This window comes from Giraffa tippelskirchi, chromosome 1 (genome assembly GCF_054371585.1).
Source record: "Giraffa tippelskirchi isolate mGirTip1 chromosome 1, T2T-mGirTip1v1.2.pri, whole genome shotgun sequence".
Classification (NCBI taxonomy): domain Eukaryota; kingdom Metazoa; phylum Chordata; class Mammalia; order Artiodactyla; family Giraffidae; genus Giraffa; species Giraffa tippelskirchi.
The window spans coordinates 16629575-16646037 of NC_137275.1; the positions used below are offsets into that span (position 1 = coordinate 16629575).

The 16463-nt window shown below is 39.0% G+C and overlaps 1 long non-coding RNA gene and 1 pseudogene across 2 annotated transcripts; one reads left to right on the forward strand and one right to left on the reverse strand.

The window, feature by feature from the left end:
• Positions 1-896: 896 nt before the first annotated feature.
• On the reverse strand, positions 897-14990 carry LOC145542711 (uncharacterized). The gene is made up of 3 exons (XR_014080082.1): positions 11399-14990; positions 9811-9881; positions 897-1881 (listed from the first exon to the last, which is right to left on the reverse strand). It is a non-coding gene; the product is annotated as an uncharacterized LOC145542711 (long non-coding RNA).
• Positions 4239-6318, forward strand: LOC145538673 (WD repeat-containing protein 41 pseudogene; annotated as a pseudogene). Its single transcript, XR_014077162.1, has 3 exons — positions 4239-4294; positions 5055-5217; positions 5311-6318. The product of XR_014077162.1 is annotated as a WD repeat-containing protein 41 pseudogene (transcript).
• Positions 14991-16463: the final 1473 nt, after the last annotated feature.

Genomic DNA, 16463 nt, shown 5'->3' on the forward strand with positions numbered 1-16463 from the left:
AACTATTATATCCTTGAAGAGTTTCCTTTTATATACCCTTTTTATACTCGAGACTTTATCTGCATTAGTCATGTTCACCTTTCATTTGTTTCTCAAGAATGAGCACTGACCTCGTTTTTTAGTCTCCACAAGGAGCTCTGACCTAAAACTCTTTTATCATTATGTTTGTCTTTGTTGATGCTTTGTTAGATCGTCATATAAGGTTAGAATCGTGCATGAAGCTCCAAGTGGGATAGATGCCGGCCCTTTGCAGGGCTTTTATAATGATGCGTACCTGAGTTCCATCCACTGTCCTGATCACTAAGATGCTGCTGGTCAAAAAAAAAAAAAACTGATGCTACTGATCTGTTTTTGTTTCACCTCACCTATAAATGTTGTTACTAATATCCCCTTAAGAATTACTATTTTCACATACATTTCTTTGAAAGCTTTGGTTTAATTCTTTTCTTCATTTTTCTACTAGTTTTCTACATGGTTTCTAATATGACATATAACAAATGCAGTGATAAACACATTTTCTTTAGTATGAAAATGAATAATGTAATTATGTTCTAATTAAATCAATTTGCATGAATGTTTTTATCTCATAAGAATACCCCCTAAATGGTTTCTATGTGCTATTTGTCACAGGGGGAAAGGGAGCCAGGAGAAAGGAAAGGGCAGAAAAAATAGCATAGAGCTATCCCCCATTAGGAGAGGAACCCAAGAAACCAGTTAGTAACTGTAATACCATATTACCAATTATAGACTGGTAGAGCCAATTCTATATATGAGCAAATTATGTAGATCTTTCTGAAAGTATTTATATGACATGAAACTGTTCACAAAACAGTACAAAAATACAAAATTTACAACTAAACAATAACTTAAAAACTCAGAGAAGCTGTACTTAGTTAACAACTTTGGGTTTTGATACTTTAATTGACTTCATTTTGGTATTACTTTTGTTTTTACAGTTCTGAGAATTAGGCAGTGAAAAGCACCCAAGCACTAATTGTTCAAAGTCACCTACACGTTGATTACTCAACTGGACTGAGAAGTTATAGCAGCCACATTCACATTGCAGATAATCTTTTGCCTTATTACCTTATAACATTTTGCAATTTTGCGTTCCCTGTTTCATATTCCAGGAAAAATGACAATTAGTGAACTCTAAGATTTCTCATCTTTCTTTTTCCTTCCTCACTAAAGAGGAAGGAAACCAAATGCTCAAAGTTACCTATCACATACATATCTTATCTACAATGTTCAAAGAAGAGGTAAAAAAATCCCTTGGGCCCTGTCCCAGAGACATAGAAATAAGCCACTAGTACAGGTAAAACAGGAACAAGTCTTCCAGTGGTCATAACAATCCATCTTCCTGCTTGCTTCTTTTTATTTCTCTCTTTTATATTATTTACCTTTTATCTCTTACACATCCCACCCCCAACTATACTTATCTAAGAAAGTTCCTACAGAGTTGTATCTCTGTTCACTGGAACTCATTTCTGCCATTCTGGAGAGATTTCTGCTAGATGCTAAAAGTGAGAATTGAAAGAGGATGGGCATATCTTATTCATATTTTTAACCTCAGCATGTAGCAAAATCCTTGCCATATGATTGGTACTCAAAATGTTGATGAATCAATTACAATGTGGGTGTGCTATCTCCACCTCATGCTTACGTATGACATCTCACTGCCAAATTCTTGCAAATCATATCAAATATAGATAGTGAAATAACTTTAGATGATTTTTTATTCTCTGTTCAGAGTTTACTATCATCTTTTTATCATTAAGACTTCTATCACTTGTGGACAGAGGAGCGCAGTAGGCTACAGTCCATGGAGTCGCAAAGAGTCGGACATGACTGAGTGACTTCACTTTCGCTTTTCACTTTCACCTGTAAGAGACAACAAACGCCATAGGAGCATGAGATGAATTATGCATAGTATTGTGGGTCAAAGTGCTAACTCTGGAGCCAGGCTGTCTGGATTCAAATTCCTGCTCCACCATTTATGAGCTGTTAGAATTAGGCAACCCAGTTAATTACTTCATATCTTAGGACTTCCATTTGGTGTAACACTATCTACTTTACCAAGTTGTATGAGTTATCAAGTGAGCTAATATTCATAAGCCATTTAGAATAGTGTTTGGCACATGGTAAAGATTACATAAATGTTTTTTCAGTTGTTTTCTGAAATACTACTGTCAACCAAAAAGAATTTACTCAGTATTTGTTATAGAAAAAAAAGTCTTGGTAAACTACTAGACTGCTGAGTATCTTTACAAAAATATCTCATTCTAAATGTAATATTTTAATTCACAGAGACTATTAAGACCTGAGAATAATTGACTGAATGACAACGGGGATAAATCATAAAATTAAACTTCTCCACCCTACTATCCCTGTTCACACTCACACAAAAATTTTAGAGCAATTTCTCCTCTTAAAACTTGGAAATGCTCATTAAAGAAGATTGTTTCTCCTTGCCAAATGAGAGGTTTTGGCCTCTGGCAACCTGGAGAAGACACTCTGGGAGGTCTTTCCAGACAAAGCACCTATATGATATGACTTGCACTACTGATTCTTTTAATACATAGCTAAGAATCTAAAAAGTAAGCAGAAATACAGTGTGATACATTGGTACCCAAATGACTTCTGCCCTGAGGCTACATGCTGACCCCTGAAACCTAGAGCCTTATGGGTTAAGCTACGTTGGATGGATTTTGAAATAAATTTGCCACAAGAAAGCAACTTTTATTATACAGCTAGATAAATATGACTGTTAATGCTTCAGGGACAGATCATCAATGGAGTAGAAAAGGGTGTCCAGAAATTAGCACACAAACATACAAATGACAGAGGCATTATTACAAATTGGGGCAGAGGTTATTATAAATTGAGGGAAATGGGTGTTTCCTTTTTATGACAAAGATGTTATTATAAATAAATGGTCTAAGGTAACTGGGTATCTTTATTTTAAAAAGCTCTGCCTCCTGCCACAGACCAAGGTCACTTCAAAATAAGTTAGGGATCTTTGAGAAAAACAAACTATAAAGCTTTCAGAAGATGATATAGGAAAATATCCTCAAGATTTCAGGGAAGGGAAAGACATCTTAAGATACCAAAAATACTAACTATAAGAAAAAGGATAATACGTGTAACTATAACTAAAAACTCATTAAAAGACACCACAGAAAGAGAAGAAAATGAGCAAAAAAGTGGAAAAAGACAATTGCAACATGCATAATTGACAAAAGTGTTAGTGACTCAGTCGTGTCCAACATTTTGTGACCCCATAGACTGTAGCCCACCAGGCTCCTCTGTTCACGGAATTTTCCAGGCAAGAATACAGGAGTGGGATGCCATTCCCTTCTCCAGGGGATCTTCCCAATCCAGGGATTGAACCTAGGTCTCCTGCACTGCAGGCAGATTTTTTAATGTCTGAGCCACCAAGGAAGCCCCAAAGGACTAGTATAAAGAAGACATAAGAACTGCTACTAATCTATGTGAAAGAAGCAAACTACCCAACAGAAAAAAATGGGCTAAAGACAAAAGCACTTTGTCTTTAGAAAAAATAAAGGCATCTTAACAGCCACTAAATACATGAAAAGATAATCAGCCTCACTAGCAATCAGATAAATGCAAATTAAGACACCTTGAAATACCATTGCATACCTCTCAAATGACCAAAAACAATAGAAGCTAAATAATACCAAGTGCTGGTGAGAGTGTAAAGCCAAGAAAATTCTCATGTACTGCTGGTGAGAACATAATTGGTAAAGTCATTTTGAAAAACAGTTTAGCATCAGTAGGGAAGTAATGATGCACATACTTTGATTGAAAGGAAAATGGATTTTTTTTTAATCTTTATTTATTCAAAAGAAGGTAGCAAAAGAGAAAAGAATCATATAAAATGACAAATAAAGACTATAAAGTAACATGGAGGAATTAAATCCAAATATGTCATAATTTGGACTTCCCAGGTGTCACTACTGGTAAAGAACCTGCCTGCCAATGCAGAGCTAAGAGACACAGGTTCAATCCCTGGGTCAGGAAGATCCCCTGGAGGAAGAAATGACAACCCACTCCAGTATTCTTGCCTGGAGAATCCCATGGACAGAGCGGCCTGGCAGGCTACAGTCTATAGGGTCTCAAAGAGTCGACGCAACTGAAGCAACTTAGCACACATGTCATAAATTACATTAGGTATGAAATTCAAATTTAAATATTTAACTTTGCCAACAAAGATTGTCATGTTAAAGCAGCGGACGGGAGCCCTCGTTGTCGGGCTGCGTCTGGAAGGACCACGGTGACGGAAGCATGGAGAGCTCCGGAGCTCTGCCTTTTGGCGTCTGCCCCAAGGAGAGGATCTGATTTTGAGTCAAGTCAGCGTTGTGTTAAAGGGAGTAAAAAGTGGTCATGTATGGATGTGAGAGTTGGACTATGAAGAAAGCTGAGTGCCGAAGAATTGATGCTTTTGAACTGTGGTGTTGGAGAAGACTCTTGAGAGTCCCTTAGACTGCAAGGAGATCCAACCAGTCCATCCTAAAGGAGATCAGTCCTGGGTGTTCATTGGAAGGACTGATGCTGAAGCTGAAACTCCAATACTTTGGCCACCTGATGCGAAGAGCTGACTCATTTGAAAAGACCCTGATGCTGGAAAGGATTGAGGGCAGGAGAAGAAGGGGATGACAGAGGATGAGATGGTTGGATGGCATCACCGACTCAATGACATGGGTTTGGGTGGACTCCGGCAATTCGTGATGGACAGGGAGACCTGGTGTGCTGCGGTTCATGGGGTCACAAAGAGTCAGACACAACTGAGCGATGAACTGAACTGAACTGAGTGACTTCTGTAAAGTTAGCAATGCAACTGGACAGCTACTTAGAAGCTAGTGTGGGACAGTGTCAGCATATTTATTCAGTTGCCAAGGCAATGCCTTGCCACGGTGTTATGGGAGGAGAAACATGGGCAGGCTAGAGCATTCAGGTGAGCAAATGTACATAGGCTAGGAAGCATCTCTGGTCATAACCTCTTCTTATATATGGATGAAGGCAAATCATTAAAGCCCAGGAGAAACTGGTAAGAAAGAATGTCTTTATCTTAATCCATCTGAAAAACTTAAGCATAACGAAACAGCTGAGAATGATGTTGGAGATCATTTGCCCAGGGCAGTTCTACAATTTAAGGAAGTTATACCACACCTGAGACGGACCCCAGACAAATCTCCTGTAGTTGTTTGGGGCTGCTCCAGGAATTGGAGAGAAAAGGAGTAAAGGAAAACTTTCTTCATCTGGGAGGTGGGAACACAGTGTCTTTTAAAGAGCAGAGATGTTAATTTTGATAAGAAATCTCCTTTACAGACAATAGGTGAAGAACAAACCCAGAACCCCTACACTGAACTGCTTGTACTGAAAGCTCATCATGACATTGTACGGTATCTGGTACAGTTAGATGACTACAGATTTGCATCTGCTGGTGATGATGGAATTGTAGTTGTGTGGAATGCCCAGACAGGAGAAAAACTTTTGGAACTCAATGGACACACTCAAAAGATAACAGCTATTATTACATTGCCTTGTTTGGAAACTTGTGAAGAAAAAAATCAACTGATATTGACAGCCTCTGCTGATAGAACAGTTATTGAATGGGATTGTGATATTGGTAGACAAGTTCAGAAAGTGTCATGCTTCCAGTCTACTGTAAAGTGTTTAGCTGTTCTTCAGAAACTAGACGTTTGGCTCTCTGCTGGGAATGACCTGTGTGTGTGGAACCGAAAATTAGACCTTCTGTGTAAGACGAGTCGCCTTTCTGATATAGGGATCAGTGCTTTGATTGAAATACCTAAGAACTGTGTTGTGGCAGCAGTTGGCAAAGAACTGATAATTTTCAGGTTGGTAGCACCCACAGAGGGATCACGAGGATGGGATATTCTTGAAGTTAAGCGACTCCTTGATCACCAAGATAATATTCTCTCACTGGTTAATGTCAATGATGTGAGTTTTGTATCTGGCTCCCATGTTGGGGAACTCATCGTCTGGGACACCCTGGGCTGGACCGTGCAGGCCTGTGAACGCAACTTCTGGGACCCATCTCCGCAGCTGGATGCTCAGCGGGAAATAAAACTCTGTCAAAAGCCAAACGACGTTTCTATTCATCATCTCACATGGGATGAAGAGATGTTTCTGTACTTTGAAGACCATGGACTAGTGACTTGTTCTGCCGATCATCTCATTATTCTCTGTAAAAATGGAGAACGAGAATCTGGATTGCGCAGTTTAAAGTTATTTCAAAAATTAGAGGAGAATGGTGACTTGTATCTGTCTGTCTAGGTTAAGGAATTTAAATACCTGTACATGAACCTTGAACATCAAATATAGGGTAATGCTCTGAAAACCATTACCATATTGATAAAAAAAAAAAAAAGATTGTCATGTTAGATTTATAAAAAGTGTTCAGTTACTTGCTGTTTACAAGACACATAAATATGATCAATATAAAGATACAGCTTTTTAAAAAATAAAGAACATGCTCCAGATAAAAATCACTCAAAGGAAGTCTAGTAGGGCTATATTAGTATCAGACAAAGACAAATATTAAGGCAAAAATAATAATAATAACCAGGATTCACTACATAATGATTTTTTTTATTTTAAAGAAGCATCTAATATTTCCAAATATGTATCTTCCCAATAACACAGTTCCTATGGCAGACAAGCCAGTTATTCACCAAATGTTGGACAATAGTTGGACTATATTTTCCAGCCTCCTCTATGTTAAGTGAAGCCATTTGACCTCACCAACAGAATATAGTCTTTCATTTACATGACAAGAGGATGCTCTTATGCCACATAAAATCATTTATTTAGTAATTCACATTTATTCAGCACTGATTAAGATTATTAGAGATACTTAGATATTAAGACCAGGTGCTAACTCTCAAAGAGGTTCAGGATTTTGAGAAGACATATATAGAAATGAACAAGTATAGTGCAACAGTAACTGCTATAACATATTGGAAATTGTATACACAAAGTATCATAAGAATCAAGAGAAAGAAGCTATTTTTGTCATGGCTTCATATCACTGAGGAATCGACACATCACAGAGAAATTGAACTAATTAGTGAAAGCAGATAAAATGAAGAGATTGGGAGGCCAACACAAAAGCATGAGGGTCTATGGCTAGTTTGGAGAAGAGAGAATAATTCAGAGTGACCAGAGCACAGGACCCATGTGGAAAAATGAGATCTGATCTACGGGAAGCAGTAAAGAGTTGAGAGAAGACCATGTTTCCAACAGAAATTAGTGACTTATTGAGAAGGAAGGAAGGAGGTGGCATGCAGGATTATTCACAGGTAGACTGTAGTGGCATTATCTGAAAAGGAGATTAGAAAAGTAGGTTATGAAGCAGTTGTATTTGAATTTGAGGAGAACGTTTTAACAGAGGATTATTTGTGCATATTTGGTAGCTGGGGCAATAGACATATGTAAATTTGCCTGGAGAATGTTTAGAGTAAAAAATAAGAGTGCCAAGGATGGCCTAGTTTTACCTCAGATGCTTAGCAACCTGGCACTAAGTATTAATACCAGGAGAATCTAAGGGTCCAAGTCAGAGGGTGACCAAAATCCTAATTATTTGCAAAGTTTCCTCTTAGAAAACTAGTAAGCAGTCTAGGGTGGTGAAGCATTTCTAAATCTCTGCTACCAGATTCTCTGGGGGCATGCTAATCTTTTCTCATAGAAAAACAATCTGGGCCAGGGAAAAAAAAAGAACAAGAAAATCCATTTTGTATTTTAATTATTTTTATTTAAGACCCAGCAGAGCAGAACTATATATTATATGCAGAATATCGAACTGTGCTTGGGCTCAATCCTTTGCGGAATCTCCCAAATCAATCTTGAGTGATGTCCAAGGCAAATTCCTCCCTGTTTCAATCTCTGTCATGGTCTGTGTTACTTCCTTACTGTAAAAGTGCCAGGACTATTTTGCATGGAGAGAAAAAACAATTAGTTTATCAAGGGGCTCAAACCACAACTCAGTCACCTGAGCAAGCTTGAGTTAACACAGTAGAAATTGCATATATATATATATATATACACACATATATATGTGTGTGTGTGTGTATATATATATGGCTTTCCAAGTGGCTCAGTGGTAAAGAATCCTCCGGTCAGTACAGGAGAGTCGGGTTAGATCACTGGGTCAGGAAGATTCTCTGGAGTAGGAAATGGCAACCTAGTCCAGTATTCTTGCCTGGAAAATTCCATGGACAAAAGATCCTGGTGAGGTATAGTCCATGGAGTCACAAAGAGTCGGACATGATTGAGCAACTGAGCGTTTATAAACATACACACACTCACACACACACACACACAGGGGCTTCCCTCATAGCTCAGAAAGCAAACACTCTGCCTGCAATGCAAGAAATCCAGCTTCAATCCCTGGATCAGGAAGATCCCCTGGAGAAGGGCATGGCCACCCACTCCAGTACTCTTGCCTGGAGAATCCCACAGACAGAAGAGCCTGGTGGGTTACAGTCCAAGGAGTCACAAAGAGTTGGACACGACTGAGCAACCAACACACACACACACATATACATAGATCATGTGTTCAGGCCTGAAGTTTTCTTACTTTAGAAAAAGTCTTGGGGGAATTCCCTGGTGGTCCAATGTTTAAGAATCTGTCTTCCAATGCAGGGGCCTCAGGCTCAGAAGGTAAAGAATTTGCCTGTAATGCAGGAAACCCAGGTTCAATCCCTGGGTTGGGAAGAGCCCCTGGAAAAGGAAATGGAAACCCACTCCATTATTCTTGCCTGGAGAATTCCGTGGGCAAAGGAGCCTGGTGGGTTACAGTCTGTGGGGTCGCAAAGAGTCGGACACGGCTGATCGACTAACACTTTCACTTTCAGAGAATTAAGATCCCACGTGCTGCAGAGCAACTAAGCCCACGTGCCACAACTACTGAGCGCTTGTGCTCTGGAGCCCATGCACCACACCTAAGACCCAACACAGCCAATAAATAAATATATTTTTTAAAAATAAAAGGTTTGGGGTATATTATATAAAAACTGGAATTGTAAAATCTTTGTGGTATAAAACACATGCTCTGTGCTTATATTTGCATTCTCAAGACTGTTCAGAAGATAGGAGTATACAGCATTATGTTCTTTGATATACTAAGAACCACCAATGACGGTGGAGGAGAACACTTCCAAAGCGAACTCCTTTGGGAATAAAATATCCTGATAAATTACCTACTTATTTGTTGATGTACAAAGACAATCATGAATAAATAGATACTAGCTATATGATATCCATCAAGTATAGTTCAAGACCAAAAAAAAATAATATATTAGTGGAACCTGAGTTCCCATTTGACCCCATTTGCCAACAAGCTAGTTAGTTGAAATTCCCAACTTGGAGGCTCTACCTAGAAAAAGAAATACTGATTTCAGAAGTTCCCTGTGCTGGATGCTTTCATTTGCCCCTCCACATTCACGTTCCAATTTCTCTGCCCCGTTCTGCAGCCTGGGATATTGATCTCTATGTACCACATTCACAGGCTCCCCAGTGGGAAGCAACATCAGGAAGCCAGAATAAGAAAGGAAAGAAAAACCAGAATATTTAATCCTGGTCATCCCCCGATACACACAAGCAGCAGCAGCTTGAAGCCTCAAGTTTATAGTAACTGCTTTCTTTTATTTATGTCCACAGCTCCCTGTGGGAGGCCCTACTCCACGGCAAAGGGAATAGTAATGCTGGCATCACTGTCAATAGTCCCAGGCTGGGTCCCTACCACTGATGGATATTCTCTTCACTTACCCCCACTGAGTATGCCTTCTGTTTCCTGTTTGACTCTTGACCATTAGAACCTCTATGAAAACACACTTGACCTAAGAGAGGAGAATGAAACAAAGGTGAGCTAGTTCTCCCATTAAACCCTGATCCCCGTTCATACATGGGCATGGGCTTGTTCTGAATTAGCCAATACAAGGAAAGAACACAAAGCTCTGACTCCAGGAGGGTGAAACACAGAGTAGGCACGTTCTGACGAATGTAGAAGTAAAATGAGTTTGCTCAGTGTCCACGGTGGTGACCACAGAGCAGCTGGGGACGGCAGGAAGAGCAGCAGCTGGGAGAAGGGACTTTCCAACAGCAAGTGGGGAAAATAGAGAGCTATCTATTTTGGTGCCTAAAGGATACAGAGACAGGGATTAATCCACCACTCTGCAGTTTTGCCTGGGGATGACTTTACTTACCCTGTGATGCCCCCTCATTTTTTTAACTCAAAAGTGCATGGCTTCAATTAATAAAAACTATAGCTCTCTTTTTCTTTAATTCTTTTTAAACTAAGAGCTTGATGCCTGTTTTTTGTTTTATTATATATAGTTAAGTAAACATCCAAACAATATTTATATTCTCCCTGGTGAGAGTTTCCAAGATTAACATGTGTGTGTGCTAAGTCGTTTCAGTCATGTTCGACTCTCTGTCACCCTGTGGATTGCAGCATGCCAGACTCCTCTATCCATGGGATTCTCCAGGCAAGAATACTGGAGTGGGTTGCCATGACTTCCTCCAGGGGATCTTCCTGACCCAGGGAATACACCTACATACAAAAATGAACTAGAGGGCAAGTAAATATATCAGCTATTACAGTTCATATTCGGTAACACTATGGCCTTTCAACTTGCAACTTCTGCCACCTAGTGATATAATTTGGTCTTACAATTTGACAACAGCAAGAATAATGATTCCAACTCTGAAAAAGACAACTTGAAATTCTTGGTTTCCTACTTAAATAATTTTAAGAGAACCTCTCACCTCATACCATCATCTGGTAAAAGTCTTCCACAGAATGGTACCAGATAAAGCCTTGATATTTTTTAGAATTAAAGCTAACTGAAACTAAATATTAAAATAAAAACATGAATCTATCTTTTCTTCTCTAAGGTAAGTCCAAGAACAATTCAAGTAAATTGAAGGCAAACCTGTTTGAAAATTAACATTGGGAATTGACCTGTTTCTATCACAGTTTTCTTATAACAGTGATAAACTCTGCAAGTTTCAAGTCAAATTGTTAGCATCTCACTTTCATGTCACATACAAAAAAAGTCTTTAATATTCTTTAATTCTAATATTCTTTAATTCTAATTCAGCCCACATTTTATTTTTTTTCATGTACAACATTCTTTCAAATTCAGCAAATATTTATTTTGTGCAAGGTGCCATTTATTCTAGGTTATTGAATTAATAGGGGGAAAATAGACAAAATCTCTGCCTCTACTTATTCATTATATTCTTGAATACTCCTAGGATTATAGACTTGTATAATCGGGAAGATACCTGTACAGTTGGGAAGACAGTATTAGTTAATTCAACCTAGTTGTTTTATTTGCGACTCAATACTTACAATGTTCATCGCAGCACTGTTTACAATAGCCAGGACATGGAAGCAACCTAGATGTCCATCAGCAGACGAATGGATAAGGAAGCTGTGGTACATATACACAATGGAATATTACTCAGCCATTAAAAAAATACATTTGAATCGGTTCTACTGAGATGGATGAAACTGGAGCCCATTATACAGAGTGAAGTAAGCCAGAAAGAAAAACACCAATACAGTATACTAACGCATATATATGGAATTTGAAAGATGGTAACGATAACCCTATATGCAAGACAGAATAAGAGACACAGATGCATAGAACAATTTTATGGACTCTGAGGGAGAAGGTGAGGGTGGGACGTTCTGGGAGAATAGCATTGAAACATGTATATTATCATATGTGAAACAGAACACCATTCCATGTTCGATGCATGAGACAAGGGCTCAGGGCTGGGGCAATGGGATGACCCAGAGGGATGGGATGGGGAGGGAGGTGGGTGGAGGGTCCAGGAAGGGGAACACATGTAAACCCATGGCTGATTCATGTCAATGTATGGCAAAAACTATTACAATATTGTAAAGTAATTAGCCCCCAACTAAAATAAATAAATTTATAAAAAAAAAAAAAAAAAGAAAGGAAAATACAAAAGCAACTGGAGGAACAGAGGTACACAAAAGCTGGCCTTTGAGCATTCACAATATTTTGGGTTTTACTTTAGCAAAGTAAAACTTTACTTTAGCAAAGTTTTACTTTCAACCACACCTGGTACTTGTTATGCAAAAATAAGCCCTGGGTGCAGACTCCAAGTCACTGCTTATCCAGTTTCCATCCCCACCTGTACTGTCCCTTCCATATTGGACTCCTGCTTGCCACCATCCTATGCTCTTCCCAGTGAATCTACATACTTTGCTAGTCTGTCCCTAGCACTCAGGTCTAAAACTGAAAACCAACCTGCTTGAGAAGGGCCCTGAAGCCCCATCTAGTTCTTCCCAGTCTTTCCTCAGCTTCAGGGTCAGACTCTAGTTCATACCTGCCTTAGGTGGGCTTCCTGCTGATACAGGAAAGAAGTTCTCCAAGTATACCTGGATTTGAGTAATACGTACCTACTCAGTTATTTCATTCATTTGACAGTTCTGGGTAGAAAATGACAAGTGTTAGTTTTTCAGTCGTGTTCAACTCATTGGAACCCCATTGACTGTAACCCACCAAGCTCCTCTGTCCATGGGGTTTTCAAGACAAGAATACTGCGGTGGGTTGCTATTTCCTTCTCCAGGGATTGAACCCAGGTTTTCTGCATGGCAGGCAGATTCTTTACCATCTGAGCCACCAGAGAAGCCATAAATACTTTACAAACCAGGCATGAATGTGGCATTCACCTTGGACACTGTGCCTTGACCTTTCCTCATAAGGACCATTTAGAGCACTAAGTCCAGCTCCATTTAATTTTCCAGTGGCTTTACAGGAAAGGCTCACTTGTATTACAATATTTGCAAGGTATCAACATAAAGATGCTAACAGAAGTGGTAACAGTACACAAGGATACAATGCAAATTATAGCAAGAGAAGATGTTCAGTAGTTCTTTGGGAGTCTATCTCTCTCCCATTCTTAGGCCATGTGCTTCAAAGAAAAAATATGCCCAAGATTCCAATTATAGGAGTTTGTAATCTAGGCCTGTTAATTCCAGTCCTTTCCCCACCTCCCTGACTAAGGTGATTGATTCAGGGATGATTCCAGAACCCAAGCTAGGTCCAGTAAGTATCATATCTAAGATATAAAGTTATCAGAAAAGAGATATTTTCTTTTCACCAGAATTGTTAGTTATGAGAATAATATAAGCCTAGAGCTGTCAGTGGTCAACTCCACATGGAGTTCACAGAATGGAGGAACAGAGAGACACAGTCTATTGATGATTTTAGAGCCCATGAAAAGGCCCGTTTCTACATAACGTGTTATTGTTTAGGCTGGTCTGAGTTGGGTTTTTATCACTAAAGACTGAGTGCAGAATCTCAGGTACCACCCATTTTTTTCATATATGAAAGACAGAAACCAATGAAGTAATTACATATGAAAGCCAAATATGTGTGAAAAGAAACAATGAAGCTAAAGAAGGTTATAAAAATGAGATGGGATTGTGAGAATACAATGGATCCAAAAAGTCCAATGTCAAAGAAAGGTCATCTGGTATGAAGATGAAGAAGAAATGATTGGATTTGATAAATTAGAAGATAATAGGTGATTTGGGGATAAAAGTTGTAGATATTATGTGCTGTACTAAGTCAATTCAGTCATGTCCAACTCTTCGTGACTCCATGGACTCTAGTCCACCAGTCTCCTCTGTCCATGGTATTTCCCAAACAAGAATACTGGAGTGGGTTGCCATGCCCTCTTCCAGGGGATCTTCCCAACCCAGAAATCAAAGCTGTATCTCTTACGTCTCCTGCATTGGCAGGTGGTTTCTTTACTACTGGCACCACCTGGGAAGCCTGTGGATATTATAAAGCAGCATAATTATCATACTAAGTGAAGGAAGTCAGGAAGAGAAAGACAAATACCATATGTTGTCCCTTATATGTGGAATCTAAAATACGACACAAATAAACCTATCTATGAAACAGAAATAGAATCAGGGACATAGAGAATAGACTGGTGGTTGTCAAGTGGGAGGGGGTAGAAGAGAGTTGGATTGGGAGTTGGGGATTAGCAGACACAAACTATTATAAATAGAATGGATAAACAACAAGGTTCTGCTGCACAGAACAGGGAACTATATTCAATATCCTATGAGAAACCATAATGGAAAAGAATATGAAAAAGAATGTATAAAAATATATAACTGAATCACTTCACTGTACAGCAGTAACACGACATGGCAATTCAACTGTATGGCAATTTGAAAAACAGTACAAAGAATAAATGGAAGTGAAGGTGTAGAAATATGAACTGAATAAGTGTAGAAGTAGAAATATTGATTTCTTCAAAAGATTGGGCAGTAATGGGTATGAGGAAGGTGAGCTACAGCAGTGGCTTAAAAGACAGCAGATGAGTTGGTACAAGGAAGGTTGGCAAACATATATGAGCTCAGTGGAAAGAGCTGTGAAGATGAGATAGTAGGAAAGAGAGCTGATAGAAGGATTAAGTAAGCTTAAACTTGAGGACTTCCCTGGTGGGCCAGTAGCTAAGACTCCCCATTCCCAGTGCAGGGGGCCCAGGTTTGGTCCCTGGTCAGGGAACTAGATCCCACACGCTCCAACCAAGAGTTCGCATCCTGCAGCTAAAGATCCCGCCTGCCACAATGAACATCAAAGATCCTCCTGGTGCAGCCAAATAAATAACTAAATAAATTTAAATATGTTTTTTTAAAAGAAAGCTTAAACTTGGAAAAAGGTTTGAAGTCCTCTTTCTCTGCCTAAAAGGAAAAGAAGAAAGTTTAAATAAGAATTAAATACAATTTGAAATTTTAAAAACCAGAGAACGTCAGGGAATTCATACCTAAGAGCACCTATATTCTCAGTGGATACATGAGAAAGCATTCCACTAAGAAGTGTGTTGGATATGTTAAGGAGTCCACAAATATAAAGGTTTGAAGGCTGACCATGGGTAATGAAAGAGGGAATGAAATAATGAGTCATTAGAGACAACTACAAGAATGTTACAATTGCATCTTATTAAATTCCAAAGAAATATGCTAATGACCCAAAACTGACTGGTGCAAAATCTAACTACTTGCTATAAGAATAAAAAGGGAGAGTAGAAGAAAGAACAGTTGAACACAAAAACATGGGACTAGTCAACATTCAAACAATAGCACAGAATGTATTTATATTCATTCATTTAACCAGTTGATATAAAGAGCCTACTATGTGTTAAGTACTGTTTCAGGCAACTGAGGATTCGTTGGAAGCAAACTAGAAATGTCCCTGCTCTCATGTAACTTGCGTTCTACTGGGGGAGACAGATAAACACAAAGTAACACAATGTCTTCCCAAACCAGGGATTGAACCCTGGTCTCCTGAATTACAGGCAGATTCTTTACCATTTGAGCCACCAGGGAAGCCCTATATGATGTCAGGTAATGAGAGAGCTGAGAATCTATGATGCACATTAAAACTGGGGAAGAGGATAGAAAGTGACAGGGGTTGCTCTTTTAGAGAAGATCCCCAGGGAACGACAAATGAGCATCATGACAAATGAGCTGATACCTGAACCAGTGAGGTAGGGGGCCATGTAAAGATTAGCAAATGAGCAGTCTCCACATAACAAACAACAAATACAAGAGTCCAGAAATAGGGATGGTCTTAGTGTGTTTGAGAAATAGCTAGCAAGTCATGTGACTGGAGCAGTTTGAGAGTAAGGAATAATAAAAGGAAAAGAAAAGGCAGCCAGGATTCAGGTCATGAGGAGCATCATAGGACAGCAATGTGGTTTTTAATCTATATATGATATGGAGCACCCCAAACAGGAAAATAACATAGTATGTCTCATGAGGAAAAGAAATTGAGCTGCCATGCATATGTAGAGCCAGAGGATATATGGAGGATCTCTATACCTTCCACTCAATTTTGCTATGATCCTCTAATTTCTTTAAGAAATGAAGTCTATTTTTTAAAAAATTAGGGAACTTCCCTGATGGTCCAGTGGCTAAGACTCCATGTTCCCAGTGCAGGGGGCCAGGGTTTGATTCCTGGTCAGGGAACTAGATCCCGCATGCTGCAACTAAGACCTGGGATAGCCAAATAAATAAATATTTAAAAAAAAACTAAAAAAAAACTAAAAAGGATTGAACTGGCTGCAGTGTGGAGTAAGGATACCAGTTAGGAGATTGCTATAGAAATTGAGACAGAAATTAAATATATGGTTATCAGTTCAAGGGAGAGGCAGGAATAGGATACACAAGCTATTACCATATAGACATTATATAAAACCATGGAACTGGATGAGAAAATGTAGATGGAGAAGAGGTGTCAAGTCTCGGTCAGGAGTATTCCAACATCTCAAAAGGAGCCCTATAAGAAAAATGTACTTGAGAGTAACAAAGAACTAAACAAAGATGAGAGTGAGAGAGCAAAAAGAATGCAAATAACTCT